Source organism: Chiloscyllium plagiosum, chromosome 42, assembly GCF_004010195.1.
Source record: "Chiloscyllium plagiosum isolate BGI_BamShark_2017 chromosome 42, ASM401019v2, whole genome shotgun sequence".
Classification (NCBI taxonomy): domain Eukaryota; kingdom Metazoa; phylum Chordata; class Chondrichthyes; order Orectolobiformes; family Hemiscylliidae; genus Chiloscyllium; species Chiloscyllium plagiosum.
In genome coordinates this window covers 8685611-8697468 of record NC_057751.1, presented here as the reverse complement: position 1 = coordinate 8697468, position 11858 = coordinate 8685611, and the positions used below count along the sequence as shown (strand labels likewise).

Below are 11858 nucleotides of genomic sequence, written 5' to 3'. Positions count from 1 at the left end.
GTCTTTTTTTTAATGAAACCTTTGTTTTTTGTACACTATTCATTTGCAGCATGTGTTACTTCATCCTAGTTGCTTTCAAAAAGTACCTGCCAAAATTGCATGTAAGTCTCCATATTTAAATGCATGTACAAGAAGAAGCAGTCTGTTGAAAAACTAAACCACTTGTTTGCAGCTGTTTAGTAGGAAGATCATCAGTGGTTAGAAACAGTTGAGAAATTGATACCAATTTTGCCTTTAACACTAAAACACAAGCAAAATTTGAAAAATGCCTTTGATTCCAAGTAGGAATTAATACATTGAAGTAAATGCCTTTTTTGAGATATCAAGAACATGTATTCTGTACAACATTCTTCGATATGAATACATTTTCTCCTTCCTTTGTAAATGTAACCTTTGTTACGACACTGGCTAAACCCTCCTGTTTAATTTACAGCAGCAACACAGAAAAGATTTATGACGTGCAGTAATCTGAAAGTTCGAGAGGCCAAGACCTATTTAAAGTAAAAATTAACAACTTTATTTCTTAAACTACAACAGAGAATAATTAACTAAACTATTTACAATGTCTTACTCGAACCTATCTTTTACCTTCCTCTCTATAATACTCGATAAAGTCCCCACTTAAGATTTACAAAACAAAACTACTTTCCTCAAAACCAGACAGCTTTCAGTTTTCTCTGTTTCCTGTCTTTTCTTGGGGATTCTGCTTCACAGATTACTGATCGATGAAGGTACTTTTGAGAGAACTATTTTTCTGGGCAGTGTGCAGATATCACTGGCTTGACAGTTCTCCTCTCAACTGTTCAATTTCCCCCAAAGCATTGAATTGTGTCATTAGCTTTTAAGATTCTCAGTATACTAAATTTCATCTTGTATACAACACAACTGAACATTGGGTTTCTTTTGGAGTTTGGTAATTTTCAGGCTATAATTTAAAATGATTGGCCTAATTTGCATCTGGTTTGTCGTTTCCGGGCAACCAGCTATCCCAGTAGCTGGAGCACATGTGACATTGCATCTTATTGAGAACACTTGATGCTGTCATTGCTAGCTTTTCACTCTCTTAAAGGTACAGCACACCCACATCTTAACACTTTCAATCATTAATTTCTACATTATTTTCTACTTTGAATGCAATAAAAGCTCAAATTTCTCTAATCCTAAGGCAATGCACCTTTCCAGTGAGGGTTAATCACAGCTGAGTATTGTCTCCCTTTGTTGGGAAAGTTTCATGGTCAGAACTGGACAGAAGTATCCCAAGCGTAATAAATATAACCAATTTTGCATTCTCTTTCCCCCCCTCCCCCTTGGAATTCTGCAACACTCATGCCTGTTCAACTCTCGAACAGTGAACCATGACTGAAGAATGGTGTGTTCTCAAAGATTCATCGAGTGGCAACAAATGCCAGATCTCTTGGACTCATGCGAGGAAAAGTAGTAGGCCATTACCCCCATCAAGTTTCTCTGTAACTTGAAGGTAACAACTGACCCATAATCCTGTGGACTAATTTGTCTTCACTTAGACATATTTCTCAAAAGATTTTCGCATGATCTTTTTTCCATGTCACTGAGAAAAGCAGGCATTCACGAGAGAATCTTGCTCAGAAAATGCTGAGGATTAAAGAGAGCACAACAACTATTTGTGCATTCCAAGAGAAATCATTCACAACATGCAGTGCTGGCTCAAGCACACCATTTGTTTTCACAAAAGAATGTGACAAGAAACAGAAACCAATAATGAGAAAGTAAAACTTGTTTACGGGGTTTTTGTTGTTTGTTCTGAGTGTGTGGGGAGGGTTACACATTGTATTCGAACTTTCCATTTGCAGTTCATCACCTCCAGTTTCTGATCTTCACAATTATTGGGTGAGATTGACAGGTCACCTTTAAGCTCCATATTCTTCCGCAAGTTCCATGCTAGATCCTATTCTTGCCAGAGGCATTGGGACCTATGAACAGTTGGAAGATTGGTTGGTTCTCTTTGAAAAAGCATGAAAGAGGAAAAAAATCCAATACCTTGCTGGCTTACAATGATCAAAACCAAAAATAATTTACAGTGGGGATGACCTTGGCCTGTGGCAGTTGGCTCTATATTTAGTAACTCCGTGAAAACAGCAATACTGCTTGTGTGGTCATCTGGCGCTGCTTCGTCTCCCTCTCCGTTACATTGTACTGTGAGGCGACACAACGACTTACTGCATTCGCCCTGCCCTTTCTAAAACTTCAGTGCTTGTGAAGACAATGAGCTGATTGATGTCCAAGTTCCATTGTCTTGCGTTTCCAACCGTTGTCGATTCTGCCTTTCACTAACTGACAGACAAGCGTTCGTTCAGATTATTTTGGATAACAAGTGGATGAGAAGCAAGGTGATAGGATGGCCATATAGAGTCCTGACATTAGACCAGGCTGAGACAATTGAAAGGGTTTTGAGGTCTTTTCGCTTCTCTTCACTGTTCTTCCATATCCCAGACAATCGCGAAACCTGGGAATGTGAACTCGGTGTGAAAATGTGCTTTTTTTTTCAAGCTCCCCTGAACAGCGGCGTTCAGCTTCCACCCTTCAGGCTCTCTGCCTTTATTCCTGATGAAGGGCTTTTGCCCGAGACGTCGATTTTAATGCTCCTCGGATGCTGCCTGAACTGCTGTGCTCTTCCAGCACCACTGATCCAGAATCTGGTTTCCAGCATCTGCAGTCATTGTTTTTACCTCCTTGAAAATGTTCACCAGCTACTTTGGATTTGAGATCAATCTCAAAGATCCTCAATGCTGTGCTCCAAGCCAATCGGAAGACAGTGCAGTTTGAAGGCGGGAGTGCAATCATCCTCGTGCCCAGGTCATCAGCGACAGATGTGTCCTCCCGCCCGTCCACTGCAGCGGGGGACAAAGTGGTGGGGAAAGGATGTTTCTTTGAAGTTGCCACCAGTTTGGAGCATTTTCGTTTGGCCCTGTTGGGAAACGTTTATGCACGAAACGTCAGACAATCTTCGTACGCCTTCGTTTTGGGTGCTTCCTTTACTCAGCACTTGAATCTCAGTTGTGCTGAGGTGAGTTAACAACATGTCATTTTGCTTTTGCTTTATAGTTGTTGGGCTGTTTGGTCAGGCCGGGGCGAAATCCCAATTTTCAGTTGAAATTCAGTCCTTTTGTTGAATTGTTTCAGCTTTAAGTCCATTTCAAAATGAAAACATTTTGTCGCCATCCTTTCAATTTTTTTCTTGTTGGTGGAAAAAACAGTGGATTTCCCAGGGACTTGGGGACGCTGATTTTGTTTGGATGCAGGAGGATGTGAGCGGGGAAATTTGAGTTGAGATTTGACGACCCTCCAGGTGTTTTGGTCTGCAGTCATGACCGTCAGCTGTGCCGCCTGCAGGGAAAGGCAGGCAAATTCGGGGGTATCATTGTGACCGCTTACCACCAGGTACAGGAGAGCAGCCTGTTTCGGTTTCTTATAATACCGACATAGTTCAAGAAACGCTGAGGATTTTGGGCGCGACACACGAGGATTTGCGGTGAATTTGTGTTGTGGCGAGGAAACCATTTGACCATTTTCTTTCCTTCAATTTTGGTTCTTACATGGCTGTTTTCTGAAGAGCAGGGAGAATGCCAAGAGCCATTTACAGTAGTTGAGTATATGCCCTGAAATGTTTGTAAAATTAGTCTACCTCAAAATAATTGGTCATTTTGCCGCTGAATCAGTTGTGGCACTGAAGTGTCTGAGGAGAAAACAGGTTTGGTGTGCTGAAGGAATTGAGATTTGACTGGACAGGGGAAGCACTCATTTTTGCCCTCCCAGTAAAGCCACAAGCTTTTTTAAGATGTACCTGAATTAGGGAGAAACTTAGTGAAGAGCTCATTTCAAGCTGGCAACAGTTTTTCTGACAGTTAAGTGCTTTTCCCACACGCTCCTGAATTAGGAGAAAGGTGATTGTTCCCCATCACCCTGATGTAACTTCAACCATTTGTCCAGAATTCAATGCTGCAGCATTTTCTTTGCTATTAAGGAACATATCATACATGAATTTTTTTTAACTATTCTAGAATTGTTCAGAAATGGCAGTGCATATTGTCTGGAGCACAGATCCAACTGACTATTCTTTGATTGAGACTGCTGTCAGAAATTCATTACACATATTTAAGAAGTTCATTTCACTGGCAGACCTGAAGCCTGACCAGGGGTCACATCTTGTAAATTTGCTTCTCCACTTGCTCCCTTCTCCTGAATGCTTTGCACACTTGGTGTCATAAATTGTCATTAATGTTTCTTCGTTTCGTGATCCTTCCGTTACTGTTCCCAAGATCCTGGGTACCTCTTGTCTGACTTGGCAATAACATGTTGTGGAGACATAAAGAGAGAGGACACCCACACCCCCTGCCAACACCCCCAGTTGCTGGTGATGGAATGGCTTTTTCATCACTGGGCGAATAACCTGGTGACATAACTCCAACATTATCTGACTGAACCTCCATGCAGATCTGCAAGTGTCCCAGTGGGATCAAATTGACAGGTGTTCTTTGTTCTCTGATCTTGTTGTCTGTCTTTGTTTCAATGAGGGTGAAGGTTGCTTTTAAGTCTGAAGAAAATTCTGAATGTTAAACCAGTTCAATTCTTGAGGTGAATCTCAAACTACAGTCACGACTTCTTGAAAGCCTGAAGTTGCCTTTTACCTTATCAGACCTTTGCTCTGACATGATGCACATGAATTCTGCTTTCAGTCTTGTATGATTTTTTAAGAACTGCTTTCTGGAAACAATTTTTTAATCTTCACAGATTCAGACCAATTTGCAATCTGAAGTTTGGAAGGTTATGATTCAGATTGCCAATTTTTTAAAAAAACTGATTTTGTGTCCTGGATAATTTGGGACTCTACAGATGCTGAAGACTTTGGTAAGCTCTAAGCAAGTTCCCATTGTATTCGTTAATAGGTTTTTGACATCTACACTTGAACTGGTGAAAACCACTTGACTCTGCATTGCACAGAGGTATTGGATACAATCAAACCATGTTCTAAAGTGGAATGAGAGTTTGTGCTAAGTTCAGAGCGTGTGTGAGGTGTCACAAACATGCGAAACATTAGATACAGATGTCACTTCAGCTGACCATCGGGCAGCAAGATGCCCTGCTGCCAAGAGGAAGTTCTCAATACTGCAACCTGGTTCTCACTGTTAAGTTGGACTTCAAATGGGAACATTGATTTTGACATGTTAGTGCATCCCTCAGCCCAAATGTGAGTTGAATGTGTGTTTCACAATGTGTTATTAGGTTAACTATTGTGTAAAAATGACAATTGTAGCCAAAACTATTATTTGCAGTCTCCAAAATATTTTTATTTTGGTGTTGAAGGGAGAGGCTCAAGTCTGTAATGCCTTTTCAAGGCCTAGTTCAGCAGTGTGATGAGATCATCACCTGGGTGGTTGTAACTGCAACACCACTCAAGAAACTCAGCATCATCTCAGACAAGGCAGTTTGCTTGATCAACATCCCAATCATCAGTTTTGAAAACATTGATTTATTGCATGAAAGTTGTATGATGGTCACAGTGTATACCATCCCTGATCCACAGTGCAAAAGGGCAGTAGGCGCGAGGGGACCCCATCATTTTCACATCCTGCTGACTTAAACCTAGTTCACTGTTCTGGTACTTGATAATTTGGTCAGAGTGCCTGGAAATAATGTGAATAGCACACAGAGAAACAGCTAGGTTAGAATTGCAGCTATTTAAGAGGACGGTTGGCTGTCAGCAGGTATGATGTTAATAATACTCAACATGTATTACTAGAGATTAGACTTGATTGTAGCTTCAGTGTTTTCAGCGCTGCTATTGTCTGACCACCAACCGCAGTGGTTCCAACAATTCAAGTATAAAGAACATAGCCAACAGAAAGAGAGGAGGTGACCAAGGTGGGTTCCCTTGTGCAGTTTCAGAAACTGCTTGTGACTGCATGTATTCACTCATGAAAGTGCTGTATATTGCAGTCTTTTAACACTAGTGTACACTTCAATCCAGTTGGACGACATACACTGGAATGATCTCACCTCCAAACTGTTAAGACTTGATTCATTTCAGAATCCCCTATAACTATAACCCAAAGAGGCAGGTCTCAACTTGGGTGAATGGAGTCCGGAGAAGGTGGAGTTGAACTGGCTAGCTATCCATAGTTGACAGACCTCCTGCTTGGTTGTGCTTGGGCTCATCCACAACGCATAAGAGCACAATCAATATATCAGAGGACATCTTCAATCTTGATCAACTTGCATGCAGAGGGCTGAAACAAGTCGGTGTTTAATCTTGGTCTCTAAAATAATGGCGAAGCCAAACTTACGCATGCTTCCTTTAGTTTCACTGAACTAATTCTAAACAACTTGAAGCATGTGGAGAAGGATAATTCCAAAACATTGTTTCTTAGCCTAAGTTTGCAATAGAGATTTAATCAGCAGGGAAAAACCTAAATTTAACACACAAAATCAAATCTCAGTTTCAAGCCAAGATGTGTTGTCTGTACATGCTTACATGAACCATCTTCAAGATGCTGAAATCAGTAAACATAATGTTCACTTGATATGTCTACTTATAAAAAAAACTCAACACTTAAAAAAATGCTCCAAGAATCACAATGACAACCCATGTAACAGGTATCCCTTCTGTCTTGCTGCAAGTACAGAAAAACTTGTTTGTTCCAATATTGAGTCTTTCCTATTCGCATGCCACTCGAAGGGAGTTAGATGTTGAGGGTGACTGGTTCAGTAAGAACATAGAACAATACCGCACAGAACAAGCCCTTGATGTTGTGCCAACCTGTGAACTAATCTGAGCATCCCCTGACACTATCCCATCATCATCCGTGTGCTCACCCAAGGATTGTTTAAATCCTTGGGTAAAGAATTATCTGAAGATTAGAAGCTAGGGTGAGGATAGTTGAGAATAGGAAGTGGCGTGAGTCTAGTTCAGGATCAGCTGCATACCACTCCAAATGCATATCAAAAGGCATACACTACAATATGCACCTCTTCTTTTCATCCCTGAGAAGAAAGACATGCCTATTGGTTCTGTGCCAATTGATGAACAATTATTTCAAAAATTAATCCCAAAAATCTGGTTTCTCCCTGTAGTCCTTTATCTTTTATGTTTAACTTTCTCTGGTTTAAATATTTATTTTTTTAACCACTGTAATCCTCATCAATGCTTTCAAGTAATACGATGGAAGAATTTTTATGCTACTTTCAATGTGTAATAGAAACTGAGGTGCAATATGTGCGAGGTCGATAAAAGCAAATTGTTGCATGTTTCTTCTCTTGAAGAACAGGGGCACACATTGAGCCTCAGCTGAGATCGACTGTTGATAAGAGATATTCAAATGGCTTCTCCAGACCTGCTTATAATATAAAGTTCACATGACTAACACAGAACAACAAGGCTGTATCCAAAATAAATGGATCTCACAGAGCGCTTGGAGTGGAATGCAATTAGTTTTGGAGAATTGGGATAGCATTCCTTCATGCTGGCCTGCTACTTGTTTTCTGCTCTGCTGTTCTCTTTCTCCCCGAAGATACACTATCTCAGGGGAGAAGAGGATGGATTGGGAAGCATGTTAGATTAGGTTAGATTCCCTACACTGTACAAACAGGCTCTTTGGCCCAACAAGTCCATGCTGACCCTCTGAAAAGTAACCCACTCAGACCCATTTCCCTCTGACTAATGCACCTAACACTATGGCCAATTTAGCATGGCCAATTCACCTGTTTCCCATATCCCTGGACTGTGGGAGGAAACCAGAGCACCCCGAGGAAACTGACGCAGATGCGGCAAGAATGTGCAAACTCCACACAGGCAGTCGCCCGAGGCTGGAATCGAACCTGGGTCCTTGGCGCTGTGAGGCTGCAGTACTAACCACTGAGCCACTGTGCTGCCCTGTGTTGTTGTGCAGATACTGTTCTGTGCAAAGGTTTACCAAGCTTTTCTGACCAGTTATCTTCCCAGCACCCCGACCAATCCATTGAAAATTAATTCATTTTCATTTGAGGCCCCTTTGTTTATTTCTATTCTGAATCTAATGATGTCACTCCGCAATTGGACAGGAGCTACAGTCAATCTCTGACTGTCGTTACCATTAAAGGAGTACTCTAGTAACCTGTCACTAATGGGCCCTATGTCTAATACTTTCAGTGAAGATTATTCCTCACCATGAAAATTTTTACCTTTAGCAAGACTAGAGTTGTGACTGACAGTATTCCTATTTTGGTGGACGTTTTTGTCCACAGCACTGCTTCCCTATTCTGAACAGTTTGAGGGCAAGTGTTGATCACTGTTATGTGCAACAGGAAGAAAAATTGCATGTGATCGCACGTGAGATCTCCTGTCTGCTTTCTTTGCTGTACATGTAAGTACATTGAAAGCGATCACTTGAAAATGCTTTTTAATGATAGGATGATGGTGGGTTTCATTTGCCATTGACCGTACTTGGAAATCTATCCACAATGTTTATACAAGTACCGAAAGAGATCTCTGCTGTGCTGGTCAATATGAAATCCCAATCATGTGCAAGAAAGCAGTCAAAGCTGGGGATCCACCACCTCTGATTTTGAAGCCTGGCTCTTGATCACACCCCAAGTATAACTTGACCAGTAAACCACAAATCGAATTATCTGAAGTTGAAAACGAGTGGGGTCCATTTTATCTCTTGAGCTTCATCACCCCAAACTGCACACTGTCCTCTTTCCTTTGGCTGTTGATCACCTCACTAGGTATTACAACAGGGTGTAAACCCTCCTGTTTAATTTAAACCAGCAACACAGGAAAGACTTTTCCTGTGCAGTAATCTGTGAAAATTCGAGGGGCCAATAACTGTTTGAAATGTAAGTAGCACTTTATTTCTTAAAGTATAACTGAGAATAATTAACTAGCAACTAATTACAACTCTTTCCTCTCACCTATCTTTTCCCTTCCCATCTATAATACCAGTCCAATAAAACCGCCAATTAAGGTTTACCAAAAATTCAAGTTTTCAAAATCAGCCAGGCGTGAAGTCTTCTCTTCCTTGGTCGTCTTTTCTTCTTTGGGATTTCTGTTTCCAAGGTCACTGATTGATGAGGTACCTTTCAGAGAGAGCTTTTTTTTTGGACAGTCTCTCCATGGTGGTAGTGTGGCTGTTCTCATTCTAACTGTTCAATTTTCCCTGGTCCTATTCTAAAAAGCATTAAGGACAAACAAGTCCCCAGGTCTGGATTGGATCTACCCCAGGTTACTGAGGGAAGCGAGAGAGGAAAGAGCTGGGGTTTTAACAGAGTTTTGCAGCATCCTTGAATATGGGTGAGGTCCCAGAGGGCTGGAGAATTGCTAATGTTTTCTCCTTATTTAAGAAGGATAGCAGGGATACTCCAGGTAATTATAGACTGGTGAGCCTGACGTCAGTGGGAGGGAAGCTGCTCAATATGCTGAGGCTTAGGAGCTATTTACATTCGGAAGAAAATGGGCAGCATGGTTTTGTGCGGGGAAGGTCATGTCTTACAAACCTAATAGAATTCTTTGTGGAGGTGACAAAGCTGATTGGGGGGAAGGGCTTTGGATGTCATTTACATGGATTTTATTGAGGCATTTGATAAGGTTCCCCATGGTAGGCTGGTGGAGAAAGTGAAGTCAAATAGGGTCCAGGATGTTCTAGTTAGATGGATAGAGAACTGGTTGGGCAACAGGAGACATAGAGTAGTAGTGGAAGGGAGTTTCTCAAAATGGAGACCTGTGGCCAGCGGTGTTGCACAGGGATCCGTGCCTGGAGCACTGTTGTTTGTGATTTATGTAAATGATTTGGAGGAACGTATCGGTTGCCTGATTAGCAAGTTTGCTGATGACACCAAGATTGGTGGAGTAGCAGATAGTGAAGGGGACTGTCAGAGAATACAGCAGAATATAAATAGATTGGAGAGATGGGCAGAGAAATGGCAGATGGAGTTGTGAGGCGATGCATTTTGGAAGATCCAATCCTCGAGTGAACTAAATGGTAAATGGAGAAGTCTTGGGGAAAATTGACAGAGAGATCTGGGTGTTCAGATCCATTGTTCCCTGAAGGTGACGATGCAGATCCATAAAGTGGTGAAGAAGGCATATGGCATGCTTTCCTCAATTGGACGGGGTATTGAGTACAAGATTGGCAGGTCATGTTAAAGTTGTGTAGGTCTTTGGTTCAGCTGCATTTGGAATACTGCGTACAGTCCTGGTCGCCACATTATCAAAAGGATGTGGGTGCTTTGGAGAGGGTGCAGAGGAGGTTCACCAGGATGTTGCCTGGTATGGAGGGTGCTAGCTATTAAGAGAGGTTAAATAGATCAGAATTGTTTTCATTAGAAAGTGGGATGTTGAGGGTGGACCTGATTGAGACCTATAAAATCATGAGGTACAGACAGGGTGGATAGCAAGAACTTTTTTCCCCCCCCAGAGTGCGGAACTCAAATACTTGGGGTCACAAGTCCAAAGTGAGAGGGGAAAGGTTTCGGGAGGTATGCATGGAAAGTTCTTTATAAGCCTCATTCCCGATGAAAGGCTTTTGCCCGAAACGTTGATTTTCCTCCTTGGAATGCTGCATGACCTGCTGTGTTTTTCCAGTACCACACTCTCTCCTCTAATCTCCAGCATCTGCAGTCCTCACTTTCTTTTTGTCTGAAAGGCAATTCTCCCCCAACCCTCTGTCTTCTCCCTTTGAGCCAGTTCTGTATTCAAATGGTTAGTTCTCTCTGTATTCCATGTGATCTAACCTTGTGAACTAGTCTACCTATTGTGCTGAGGGAGGATTGAAAGCAGAATAGATTTGTGACGACATTGTAATCAGAGCACAGATGAGGCACATGTTACAGAAGACTGAGATATTTCCAGTCAACCTGGTCAAAGATGCTTTGGCATACCTGTGAAGCAGGCGTGACTTGAACCAGGCCCTTCTGGTTCAGAGAGAGCATTATAGCCACTACACCACCCAAGTCCTTCTGCAATGATTTAACACAAATGAAAGTGGAATAGAGCATGAGGCGAAGACAAGTTTGGAAACCGAATCAAGAGGAAATTATGTCATTAGTGAACAGGAAGCAATTCAATTTCTTGCCCAAGGTGAAACAATGCAAAAACTGCATTCGCCAAAACAAAATTACATGTATCATGTAGTTTTGAAGTATCTTATATGTGATGAGAACGAGCCACAAAACAGACCAAAATAATGGTCAAAAATGCATTCCTCTCTGATGCACTCAATGGTTTCCTACTCAGTGCAAGCAGAATGCTCCTGGCGCGATGTCACCTGCCCGATAGCCCCGGACCCACCACTGCATGTCAGATCACTGGTCTTGACAGTAAACCCAAGGCAAGTGACTGAGCAATTATTCAACAGACTTCCATACCTGCTTCTCTCACCTTCCACTACACCTCTCACACACCACTTCATCATTGTCCCCATCATCCCATCTCAGCCCAGAAAGGAAGATTCGACCTGACACACCCACCTTGCCCTCCTTTTGCCAGATTCAAATAAATACTGCATACCTCCCCTACTACCTCCAAATGATGTGACTCAACTCAATTCTACCATTGGGACCTGACCAGAAATTATCCTTGCATCTGTCACTGGACCAGAACTAACTGTTTCCCTCTCAGGACCTGACCCTGACCGATCCTGTCCTGATGGTGCTATTCTCCTTACTCCGTAGGCACACCAACTTGACTCTTCAAGTCCTGTGCAGCTGGTGTCTGAGCCTTGGCACCCTTAATGTACCCGCAACTCTCGTTCTACTTAGCTGTCACCCTCTCCTCCTGTAACCTTACCCTTCACCCATCTCGTACCATATTTTCCCTGCACACACTCATCACACTTGTGTACTTATGG

At 42.1% G+C, this 11858-nt stretch overlaps 1 long non-coding RNA gene across 1 annotated transcript in view; it reads left to right on the top strand.

Moving 5' to 3' along the window:
- The first annotated feature begins 2881 nt into the window (after nt 1-2881).
- Nucleotides 2882-11858, top strand: part of LOC122543071 — a 109048-nt gene continuing 100071 nt past the window's right edge. The window contains exon 1 of the long non-coding RNA XR_006309913.1: nt 2882-3043. This is a non-coding gene — a long non-coding RNA (uncharacterized LOC122543071). The remainder of the gene's footprint in view (nt 3044-11858) is intronic.